The following is a 13397-nucleotide window of genomic DNA, read 5'->3' on the forward strand; positions in this document are numbered from 1 at the left end:
TTGACATCTGACTTTCTGAGCATGTGCACAGACCCGCTGAAATGCAATGTGGTTTAAAAGTGTGAGATACCTACAAAAGGTATCCCAAGTCCATTTTTAAGCTTTCATTGCCATGTGGCAGACAGGATTCCACCAAGGTAGGATTCTCGGAATACAATGAGCAGCTGCCTGGAAGATACAGTCAGTCACTGCTGCCACACAGTTGTCTTTTGACAGTTTACAGATGATGGCAGGATTAAAAATATATATGTAAAAATGGCTGGTTTGGGTTGAGAAAATTTTTTATGTAGAGGAGTGAACCTTTGATTTTGCATTTGTTTATGTTTGTTTCTTTATTTAGTATTTGGGTGTTTTCTATGGTTATGTTGTGTTTATTTGATTTGCTGTGTTCGAAAATGTGTGAAGGTGACTTTTTGTGTTCTTTGAATCTGGTTTCCATTTTTCTACTTGTTTCTCCAATATAGAAGTTGTGGCAGTTATCACATTGTATTTTATAAATAATGTTGGTGTGGTGTTTTTCAGTGTAGTTTTTACACAGTATATACCTTAGTTTTGCACCTATTTTTTGAATAAATTTGGTATTAACTGGAATGTCATATTTTTTTTACTAGTTTTTGCCAAATGTTGGTTATTTTTCTGCTGATGTCAGGAATGTATGGTATGCAGCAGTATAATGTTTTGTAATTTTTTAATTCGTAGGATAGATTAATTTTGTTAATTGATTTTGCTTTTTGTCTAGGTATGTGCATATAATGTTTTCTAAGGTTTGTGGAGGAAACTTATTCATGTTGATGAAGTATTGTTTTATTTTGTCTAATTTGTTGTTAATTTTATTTGGCGAGCATAGTTTTATGGCTGTGTTTAGTTGGTTTCTTATTATGTTGAGTTTTTGTTTTGTTTCACGTGCTGAGTGCCAAGGAATGTATAGTCCAGTATGGGTGATTTTTCGGTGGATTTCGGTTTTAAATTGTGTATCGGTTCTTGTTATTTTGAGGTTAAGAAATGATATTTGATTGCTTCCTTCTTGTTCACATGTGAAGTTGATGTTGGAATGTATAGCATTAATGTGATTGAAAAATTAAGTGTGTGTTCTGTAGATCTGAATCCTGCAACCAAAAATTGTGTCGTCTACATATCTGTACCAGTATAGTGGTGGATGTAATGCTGTGTTAATTGCTTGTGTTTCAACTTGTGTCATAAAAATATTGGCTAAAACTGGTAATACCGAGTTGCCCATGCTTAGCCCATTTGTATGAATATAGTTGTGGTTGTTGAACATGAAGTTTGTTTTCATCGTGGTGAATTCTATGAGGGTTGCTAATTGGTTGCTGGGAATGTCTATTCATGGGTTAGGGTCTCAGATATAGAGTTCCAAGGCTATCTTGCACGCTTCAGCGGTTGGGATTTCTGTAAAGAGGGATATAACATGGAAACTGGCCATTAAGGCTTTATGATTAAGTTGATTAAGATTAGACCTGAAATTAAAAGTATTTGATGAATGAGCTGGCTGACATTACATATTTGGCAGAATTAAGTTTTGAGAGAGTAGTGAAAGAGGGTGAGTTGGCCAGATCAAACTTCCATGAAGGCATATGGGTTGGGTGGCATCCACCACAGCCAGTCTCTCTCAAAATGAAAAATGATCACTGCCTGTGATTTACTGTCAACCTTCCAAAAAAATTAAAAGAAACGTGAAGAGGAGCAGATAGAAAGATCAATAGCAGTAAAAGACTGACTAGGTGCATGAAAATAAGTATAAGAACTAGTACTGAAAAGAGATAGGTTGAGATCCAAGAGCATATGCTCTATGGAACGACCAATCCCATCAATATCAGAACCACCCCAAAGAGAATTATGCCCATTAAAATCCCCCAGGACTCAAAAGGGAGATGGTAACTGCTCAATAAGGGCATCAAGGTCTGACTGATTATAGGTCTCTTCAGGAGCCAGGTAAAGAAAATAAGTAAGGATGCACAGATGGCTATAACATCACAGGGTGTGTCAAGTGGCAAAGACATAGTGGGCACATGGTGATCAATCACTAGTGCCACCCCTCCATGCAATTGTCCCTCACACAATCTGTCATTTCTGTACAGAGAAAACTGCTGAATGGTGACAGCAGTTTGGCAGGTTTCAAAAACATTTCCTGTCAGGAGAGACACACGGGATGGTAAGAATCATTCATATCCTTAATGTTATCTATATTTGAACAAAAACTTTAACAGTTCCACTGGATCAGAGTGGCTATTTTCATTTATGTGGAAGAGAAGGTGGCAAGGAGCCATTCTGTTTATGACCACATTTTTTTCTTTATTGGACAAAGGTCTATTGTCCTCTATGGATCCTGCTGTGGGTCAAGTGGCAGGTCTCTGTCTGTGGACAAAGATTCTAGGAACATATGGTCATTTTACTTCAAGGCTGCAGAAAATGATGGAACCAAGAAGACACCCAAACCTCAAGCCAAAGGGGTTAAAAATCAGGTAATCACTGGAAGGAGTGGCAGGGACAGAGATGGAACTAGACATAGATTCGTCAACTCTTTTCATCATGGAGGGTACAAGATTCTTCAGATGTTTTGCAAATGACTCTGCTGGAGGCATGATAAATAGATCGGTCTGTACTCCCACTGTGGCAGTGAAATGTAGTGCAGCAGCAGCATGTGTCCAAAATGGAGTTGGGGACAATCATTTATAAGACTCTGGGTAGGAGATATTATTTATAGTCTTCAAACATTTCACCTCTTTCTTCTCCACCCATTTAGGACAAGAAATAGAGTTAGAGGGTTGTTGACTACTACAGTTAAAACAGCATGGTTCTAGTTTGCACTTGTATACATTGTGGTCTTTGCCACCACAATGAGCACATGTTAAAGAACCACAACATGATGTTTTTAAATGACAAAACCATTGACACTGGAAACATCAGAGAGGATTGGGAATGTCTGGCCATACCTTACAGTTCAGATAACCTCCTTTGACTGTAGCAGGAAGATGTGATGATGGAAATGCCAATATCAGAACATTAGTAGGTGCCATAATTCCATCTTTGGAAGTGGAGATTCAGCACACCACAGAAATGCCTTGGCTGGAGAAACTAGAGAGTTTCTCCAACTCATGGAGGTTCTCTGCCCCAAGGATTTCTCAGATAATGAATGGATAATTAGAAATTGAGGTACAGAATTTGACTGTGATATGGACAGAGTCGTCCATGCGTGGTCGTTTTCTGAAGTTTTATTTTCAATTTTTTTTTTTTTTTCATAAATGGGGGTATCCATAATAAAGATGCTACATTTCAGTACCCACCAACCTCCACCCAGTACCCAAGCTTTATGATGGGATGCACTCATTGCAAAAGCAACCTTAAGCAGTTACCATAACACAAATAAACTGCAGCTTCTCCTCTTGATATATATTTATGACATTCCAATTCATCCATGAATGACTAGGTAATAATGATATATAATGTGAATATGTATTTAAATCATTATGGTAGAGTCAATCATTATATCTTTTATAAGAAGGTATTTGTGGAGGATAGTGTGTTATCATAAACCACAACAGGGTTTCACATTAGGGATTGCAAGGAACTGCACAAAACCCTAATAAAATGTTTGGATAAAAGAAACACATTAAACAGTAAAGATTCAATTCAAACAAGACTTTAGCTCCTTTACTATTGACTGCTAAAGCTGCATACATATAAAAATGCATAAAAAAATGTTAAACTTAAAAGAAAAGAAAACCCACTCAAAACAGACCATTTGTAATTATTATTCTTCTCAATGCCAACCTACAACAAAAGAAGCTTCGTATATGGCACCCAAAACTTTAGAAGAGTACAAAATAATGTAGGTAAAGATTGTAGGATACTGAAAAGTCACACTGGTTCTTCTATACTTTTAATTGGCTAAAAAGTATTCATAATTCTTGTATAAATAATGTTATTTTTACCTCTTGCATCATCTTATCTTAGTGTATGTTGTATTTAATAGCATTTCATGAAGAATTTGCAGTAAACAATATTATTGTGTGCTAATGATGGTGTGACTGTTTAAATACCAAATATGCAGCCACAAATCATGTGCTCTCAACTGTGAAAATATTTTTCAGCAGAGAAATGGATAACTACTTACAACCATATGTTATAGTTCAAAAACAAACAAATTATACTGTTACCCATTGTAAAAATTTGTCAGCCACAGTATATTAGAGGTGTCAAAATTCACTCATATACTTGATAAACTGAAAGTTGCTGAAGACTGTGTATATTCATTATTTGCAATTGTCTAAACCAAATATTTTTTTTTACCTTTTTTCTTTCAAATATGTGTGAAAACAGTAAGAAAACTATCAAATATTTTCAATATATTCAACCAGACACAATATATTTTGACTGTATTACTGCATAACAGTAACAAAAATGAAAACAGCCACAAACTCTTATGATAACAATTGTTACAGTGTGTATGCCTTTTACAAGCTGACTGCACATGATAAAAATTATACCTGTTATAATGTATTAGTATTGAGCATATTACCTTTTTAAACAAAGCATTCTTTATCAAGCCTCTTAAAGATTTTAAAGAATTGCAATAATTTGAAACACATCACCAACAACAGATATGACATTTATACTGTGATTGGAATACTATTATTATAAGCCTTTTAACCCTTTCACTATAGGCTTGTTTTAATATTTATGAGTTCCTTTACACATTTGCAAACATTAAGTATTTGCACTATAACTTTTGATACACCACGTGTAACTACACAAAATACAGTAGACTTTTAGTAATGACTACAAGTATTTTGTATACAAAATAATCAAATCTTTTAATGAAATATTTTTCCTAAAGATTTGTTTATGAAAACAGGCTCTGTTTCATTACTAGTATGAAAGCAAAGTGATTTCACGTTATGATTAAAAAACTATTCTTTGTCCTAAAAATTTTAAATATTATTTGTTAGTCTCTAAAAATCTCCAAAATACACTTCAAACATTTGTTTTCAGTAAGACTTTATATTTTATGGCATTTTCTATACTCTAACTATGTGAGGTCTGTCCTTTGAACAACCTGGCAACTATCATAAAAAAATTAGGAAATATAAATTATGCTTTTTGCATGCTAGAATGACTACATATTATAACACAAAAACATAAATGTTTAGTCTAAGTAGCTTAAGTCTTAAGTCTCATATCGCTTTATATTTACATATATATTTATTATATTGATCTTTCAGTCATATTAAACTTATTTTAAAGTTAGTAAGCATGTTTTATTCAAAGCATAAAAATAAATATTTGTCTTCTCTTGATCCATTCGTACTTCACTGCATCTATAATTTAGACGTATTTCTGTTAAAGATTTTCAAATCTGACTTCAGTGTTACACTGTGTTTAGATTGTTTGAAGCCTCTCTGAATTTTTTCTGTGTGTGTTTCTGAAACTTTTCAGTTGATTGAAGAAAGCAAATACCTCAATGCTTATGTAAACAAAGTTAGAAAATTTATTCTGCATTATTTAGATTTAGATAATTCATTTGGCAGATTATCAGTAAATGTTACAATACTTTTGTACGTAAAATGTCAGATTTTAAAGTCTTAAGGTTTAAAGAGCAATGTTTTTCTCGTGTTTTTTTCTTTTCATATGTTGGATATGCATCATTCAAAGTAATTTTCATTATGAGTTTAAAGATACTTTTGTGCATCAGAAAATTTCTGAATTTCACATGTGAAATCTTTGTTATGTCCAGGTACTCATTAAATGATTCTTAAAAAAACATTTTATATTTTATCTGTTATTATTGCTAATTAATCTCTGTGGGGTTGAGTTGAACCAATCTCCTAACAGCCATAAAAATATAGGTGTTTAATAATAAATGGTTTAAACCTCATAACATCATACATTCATATATATATATTATTTTTATTTACTTTTCAGTTGTGCCTGGCTAATAATATGGAAGTTACAACAATGAAGCACATGTGCACTCATGTTACTGTATCAAGTAATATAAAACTGACCTTTCTTGGCAGTGTTTTAGTAGACTAGTATTTTGTAAAATACAGTCACATTTCAATTATTATACATTATGTATGTATATAGATTATTGCTATTTACAGACGTTTTTTTTATTTTTTAAACACACAACATTTAAAAAACAAAGTAGAGCAGACAATTATCTGTTCTAGTAATGACCTTTACATTTGGTTTCTGCTTGTTGTAGCAAGCTAAGAGTTGAGAAATTTTGTACATGAAGAATGTGAAATGAAATAACTTATTTTAAGTTTTATATTTACATTTGAATAACCAAAAAAATCATAAATTACTATACTGATACCACAGACATCCATTATAATTTATCAAGATTACTAACAAAGTTGTATTTAGATAAAAAAAAATATGAAATTTCAAATGGGTGAAAGACTGAAGTTACCAGCATGGAAGTCAAAATTACCAACTTAACAATCATTCTACAACACTTCAGTGTTCTCAGTACAGCTAAAAACACTTAAGAGTTTATTGTCACCAGCAAACTTTACTAATACTAATTACACCTATATCAATGTCATTAAAATAAATAAGAAAAAACAGGAGTCCAAGCTTAAATCCTAATTATGTTCCAGTTATTTAAGCTCCATCAATAACATCTTGTTTTCTTCTATTTAACTATTCTACAACCCAGATACTTTTTTGTTTTTTTGCCAACACTCACCAATGTCATTTATTATTCCAGCTAAGATGCAACATCCTTGAAAAAGTAATAATTATGTAACATTTCCCTTTGGGGAAACCACAATGACTTACTTATGATATATTCTATTAATTGTAATAATTTATCCAAATACAATAATGATAAACAAAATGTTGGGATGAATAGTGGGCACGTACCAGAAGACTGAAAATTAATTAACTCCTCTTTTCAAGGAAGGTGATAAAAATCGTCCCAGTAGTTATAGGCCTTCGGAAAATTTGATAAAAGATGCTTTGCAAAGTCATTTAACAAAGTTTAAAATTTTATTAGATAATCAACACAGTTTCACCAAGGAAAAATCATGCCTTACAAATCTTTTGACATTCTTTAAAAGGTTATTGCTTATGTAGATGAGGGTAAGGGTGTAGATTTGATGTACCTCAATTTTCAGTAGTTTCATAAAAAACAATTTTTTCCATAAGTGTGCGGAATAAGTTAGCTAATTGGACAGAAGAGGGTTGTTTCAAATGGAGTTCAGTCAAACTGAATTAATGTAACAATTGGGATACCTTAGGACCCAGTTTTATGACTTTTGCTCTTTCAGATTTACATCGATAATACAGATAGAGGAATAGTCATTAATCTACTTAAATTTGCTAATGATATTAAGTTATTGGGTGCTTATAGCTATGAAGAAGATTTTCAAAAAGATTTAGATTATTTAGTGAGTTGGGAAATAAATGGCAGATGGTTTTTAATTATAGTAATTGCAAGATAGTGTGTGTAGATTACCATAAACTGAATTACAAATATAATTCTTATTGAATAACCTTAACAGTGTCAAGAAAGAAAAGTATCTTGGAGTAATAGTTGATCAGTCTCTTCAACCATCTAAGCAGTGTGCTGTTGTTAGTGGTAAAGCAAAAAGGATTTTAGTTTGTATCTACAGAAATACAGAATACAAGTTTAAAGAGATCTTAATTTCACATTATAGGTCACTTGGTAAGGTAACATTTAGAATGTTGTATTCAGTCTTGTGCTCCTTACCTCAGGAAAGGCATTGAACTGTTGGAAAGTGTTCAGAGGAGGGTTACTAGAATGATGCCTGGTATGGAGGGGTTGTCATATGAGGAGTCTGAAATCTTTCAAAATGTTTCATTTTGAAAAAAAGAGAGAGTTAGATGGGATCTTGTTGAGATGTTTAAGATCATAAAGGGAATTGATAATTTTGATATGTTTTCATATTTTACAGTGAAAATAGTAGGGCTAGAAGTCATAAATATAAATTTTGGCAGGTTAGGAGACGTCTTCAGCTAAAACAGTCTTATTTTTCTAACAGGAATAGGTTGTTTCACATGTTGTAAAGACTAAATTCTGAGAAAAAGCTCAGTAAGTTATATAAATGATAAGGGCTGGCTTTAATATTTTTTTAAAATTTATTTATTAATAGTTTCTGTTTAGAGGATGGGATAGCCAAAATGGACCAACAGGTCTCATATTGTCCAAAAACATTATGCTATATTATAAAGAAAACCTCAATTTAAATGATTAAAGGAGCCTACATAATTAAATTCTACTTTTTTTTCCAATTTTGCTAATAAATATTTATGCAACATTCCTCATCCTGAATATTAGTGAGATTGTAACAACACTAAACAAGATAATTAACTAAACCTGAAATTAAGGAGAAACTGGTAAACTTACAAAATGATAAGATTCCTGGGTCAGGTTATACATCACTGGCCAAGGAGGTTAAGGCTATTACTCCTTCTCAAAGAAGTGAAAAAAAAACTGTCCAAATAATTACAGGCTTTAGTTTTAAATCAGTGGCTGAAAACAGTTCTGAAAGTCTGATAAAAGATATTTTGCAAAAACTTTTAACAAAGTTTAAAAATCGTGTCAGAAAATCTTGCCTTATTAATCTTTTTGATATTTTTTGAAGAGGTCACTGCTTATGATGAGTGAGGAGAGTACAAATGTGCTTTCACGTAACTAATTTTTTTTAAAAAGCATAAGAAAAGATGCCATATGAAAGGCTTCTTAAAAAATTATCTCTGTAGTTTTGGAGGATTAAGTTAGCTCACTGGAGAAGAAATGGAAGAAAGCAAATAGTTGTTATGAATGAAGATCAATGTTTATTTGGAATTAAAATAAATTCATCATCTTTGTTTTTGACCTATTTCTTGGTGGCTCCCCAGAAAAAGCTTCACAGTCCCTAGGTAGATCATGACTCCCACTTTGGGAAACAGTCTTAAATGTTATCTGCTAAGCCTAATAATAGAAGTACTGGCACAGTGATAGTGCTACTAAGTGGTATTACAATAGCCTGTAATTTGTAGGTCTATAAAGCATACTTCTAGTAGTAGTACTTATTAGTAGTATACTAATAGTTGTAGTATGCTTTAGATGCTTAAGTGTTATTATACAACTTAATTACACATGTTACCGTAATTGACAAAGTGTTACTAGTATAAAAAGGTTGCAAATTTTCATTGCAATATCATATGAATTTGCAATAAAACTAATTATTTCAGTATAATGTAAACTGGTTTCCCAACTCACCTACACATTGTATTTTTTTCAAAACATAATTTCATAAATTTTACTTTTTATAATATTATCTACTAGCCACCTCGAACAACTACGAAAGTTACTAAACGTAATTTCATTATCTGGCCTTGCTTTCAAAATAAAATGAGCTATCTGGTAGAAAGCACCAGATATCGAAACGTCTTACCTATTTTAAAAAAATATCCTTCCTTTCTGTAAAAGCCGATCTCATAATAAAAGGTCGCTTATTATCTGTAAGTAAACTTCAAATATAACTCTGTCTTTAATGTGTTTTGTTGTTGTTTGGTTTATCTCAAACCTAAACGATAGGATTAACCAAGCACTGTTCACCACGTGCAACCGAAACCCATATTTTAGCATCTTAAATCAGTAACTTAACAATGACTCACAAAGAGATGTATATCAAATACAAAATACTATATTTATGTCTGTAATCATTTTCTTACTCTATTTGTTTTTTGTAAAATCACAACTATACTTTCTTACCTTAGATTTCTCCATCTTTCTTCTTCTTCCTTTCCTTTTTTTTTGTCATTAATATTTTATTAAGCTATTAATATTAAGATAATAAAAATTATACGAATATACTTTGATTGATTAACAAATACCTCTGTTTGTTTTTTTGAATTTCGTGAAAGTTATACAAAGGCTATCTGCACTGGTGGACTCTAATTTTGAAGCAATAGACTAGTGGAAAGAGAACTAGTCATCACCACTCAGCTACTCTTTTTCCAACGAAAGTGAGATTGACTATCACATTATAACTTTTCTAGACTGAAATTTTTGTTTGTTTGTTGCTAAGTGCAAAGTGTCACAACACGCTATCTGTACTTTGACGGGCCCGGCACGGCCAGGTGGGTTAAGGTATGCGACTTGTAATTTGAGGGTCGCGGGTTCGCATCCCCGTCGCGCCAAACATGCTCGCCCTTTCAGCCGTGGGGGCGTTATAATGTGACGGTCAATCCCACTATTCGTTGGTAAAAGAGTACCCAAGAGTTGGCGGTGGGTGGTGATGACTAGCTGCCTTCCCTCTAGTCTTACACTGCTAAATTAGGGACAGCTAGCACAGATAGTCCTCGAGTAGCTTTGTGCGAAATTCAAAAACAAACAAACAAATAATCAATCTATGCACCTAATTGTCCTCAAAGCTCCATGATAAGAATTTCTTCAGACTTTCATAATGTAAGGAGTAGCAAAACGAGATATTAATGTAAACTTTTGTCAATGTGTAAAAAAACAAACAAACTGCTTTTGTTTTGGTACATTAATACAGAAACATTGATCAACACTATGAAAACTGCATCATGTATGTTTGCTTCCCACAAAATGGCTGTGTCGTAGGAAATTTCTTTTGTCCAAAATTGAGAAGGGTAATCTTTAGAGGTAGGTTGTTATACTTACTTCACGTGGACTGAAATTTATCCGTTACTTGAAGTGTTAGCACATTTTCTCACTGGTGTTATAGATAAATATCGAGTAATAATGGTTTGGTTTGAAATTCGCGCAAAGCTACACGAGGGCTATCTGCGCTAGCTGTCCCTAATTTTGCAGTGTAAGAATAGAGGGAAGGCGGCTAGTCATCACCACCCACCGCTAACTCTTGGGCTATTTTTTTACCAACAAATAGTGGGGTTGACTGTCACATTATAACGCCCCCACGGCTGAAATGGCGAGCATGTTTGGTGTGATGGGGATTGGAACCCACAACCCTCGGATTACAAGTCGAGTGCCTTAACCACCTGGCCATGCCAAGTCTCGATAAATAATATAAACTGGAGCGCTGGAGAAATTCACAGAGAGCAAGAAGCTAATTTCAATGGTTCATTGTCGTGTTAGATGCGTTTCAAATGTACTATTTTTATTCACCCTATCAGCCTTAGTGTGAAAGGTAAATTGAAACAGTGGTACAAAGAGCCCTGCATGGCCAGGTGGTTAAGGCGCTGGACTCGTAATCTGAGGGTCGCAGGTTCCAATCCCCATCACACCAAATGTATGCTCGCCATTTCACCCATGGGGATGTTTTAATACTACGGTCAATCCTACTGTTTGTTGGTAAAAGAGTAGCCCAAGAATTGGCGGTGAGTGATGATGATTAACTGCCTTCTTGTCTTACACTGCTAAATTAGATCGGCTAAAGCAGATAGCCCTCGTGTAGCTTTGGAGGTAATTCAAAATACACAAACAAACATGCTATGAAGTTATATGATTGCAGATTTGTGAGCTTTGGCAAAACAGAAGGGATAAACACCTGCCATATATCATGGGACATACCATGCAGTGGGTAACAGTTATCTGCTTATTTTTCAAACCTTTTGATTTCTGGATGAGAAGTACAGCTTCATATATAATTGATGCATTGCCCTCTTTTTAGTACAGATATGCTAAGTTGTGCAATAGATGATGCATATTAATCTGGAACCAGTAAATGGAAGAAGAATATTTGTATTAAAATAAGTTTCTGACAAAACAACAACAACAAAAAAGGTTTTAAATTATTTACTGAATTTAACTATGGTATGCATCTCTGGCATATAAAGAGACTGGTTTACTGCACTGATTTGTATCTAGCATGTTCGAAGCCCAGACAAAAAGTGTGGTATTAGCTTTAGCAATCCGTGATGTACATAATCGTATGAAATATGTCATTTAATCTCAACCTTTACATTACTGATGAGCTTCTTGAAAACTGATTGTTCTGCAAGTCAGAGATGAATGAATAGGTTGGGCCCAGCATGGCCAGCTGGTTAAGGAACTCGACTCGTAATATGAGAGTCGCGGGTTCGAATCCCTGTTGCACCAAATATGCTCGTTCTTTCAGCCGTGGGAGCGTTATAATGTTTCGGTCAATCCCACAAGTCATTGGTAAAAGAGTAACCCAAGAGTTGGCGGTGGGTGGTGATGACTAGCTGCCTTCCTCTAGTCTTACACTGCAAAATTAGGCACGACTGGCGCAGATAGCTCTCGTGCAGCTTTGCGCGGAAAAACAAACAAACAAACAAATTTTCCATACAATATTCAGAAATGATATTATGAAAAAATGTTTTAAAACCAATGTAACAATTACGACTTATGCATACATATTTTTATTCTAGTCTTACATAATGTAATAGAAGCCTAAGCATTTCACCTTTTACAGTTTCCATCTTATTCAACACTAGCAAGATAACATAAGCTGAGATGCGTGAGTTGTTTTCCACGATGTGGTCACTGACTCAGTATGAGTCACATGAACAACGTAATCAATACAGAACACAAATACGTTATTTATTATAAACGAATATACTCCAGCGCAAACCCAGAAATTTAATCATTCACGCTCAGTATTGAACGTATAATTAACTTAGTCGCTTCAGGATATAAATAATTGTCTTTTACCTAACGTCATCCCAACACAAGTTTAAGAATTTATCACATAGTAGAAATATAAAACTATAACTGTTATCTCAGTTTCTAGGCCCGGCATGACCAAGCATGTTAAGGCGTGCAACTCCTAATCTAAGGGTCGCGGGTTCGCATCCCCGTGACGTCAATCATGCCCGCCCTTTCAGCCGTGGGGGCGTTATAATTTTACGGTCAATCCAACTCTTCGTTGGTAAAAGAGTAGCCCAAGAGTTGGCGGTGGGTGGTGATGACTAGCTGCCTTCCCTCTAGTCTTACACTGCTAAATTAAGGACGGCTACCACAGATAGCCCTGGAGTAATTTTGTGCGAAATTCAAAACAAACAAACAATCTCAGTTTCTTATCCTTAAATTATAAACCAACTGTACTTAAACTATCTTCCTATATTAAGAAATGGGCATTCTTGATTTGGTCTCGTGATAAGCCCTCTTTCAAGTTCAAATCTGGCCACTAGAGGAACTTATTCAGAAAGGTCATCTCAAGAAACAACAATGGGTCAAAATAAATTTAACTTGTCTAAATGCATGAGAATCAAATACACACAGGTTGTGCTATGTTCTGTGGAAACCTAGCCAAAAATTACGACATACTAAATCTAATGAAAGTTTATGTGTTTACAAAATTTTCAGTATTAAATTTAATTAATTACTTATATATTTATGTTGCTTGTAGCATTAGATATATTTAATATATAACATTGAAATTACTAAATAATAATAATTCACAAGTATT

General features: G+C 33.8%; 1 protein-coding gene across 4 annotated transcripts in view; it reads right to left on the reverse strand.

Annotated features, from left to right (window-relative positions):
• LOC143229643 (uncharacterized) overlaps nucleotides 1–10267 on the reverse strand; it is a 75241-nt gene extending 64974 nt beyond the window's left edge. The window contains exon 1 of one of the 4 annotated variants that reach the window (XM_076462251.1): nucleotides 9752–10267. The gene's annotated coding sequence lies outside the window, so the exon portion shown is untranslated. Of the gene's footprint in view, nucleotides 1–9256; nucleotides 9352–9431; nucleotides 9637–9751 lie in introns of those variants that run through there. The other 3 variants (XM_076462252.1, XM_076462253.1, XM_076462254.1) reach the window with 3 other exon arrangements.
• Between the last annotated feature and the right edge of the window lie 3130 nt (nucleotides 10268–13397).

Source organism: Tachypleus tridentatus, chromosome 10, assembly GCF_004210375.1.
Source record: "Tachypleus tridentatus isolate NWPU-2018 chromosome 10, ASM421037v1, whole genome shotgun sequence".
Taxonomy (NCBI): Eukaryota; Metazoa; Arthropoda; class Merostomata; order Xiphosura; family Limulidae; genus Tachypleus; species Tachypleus tridentatus.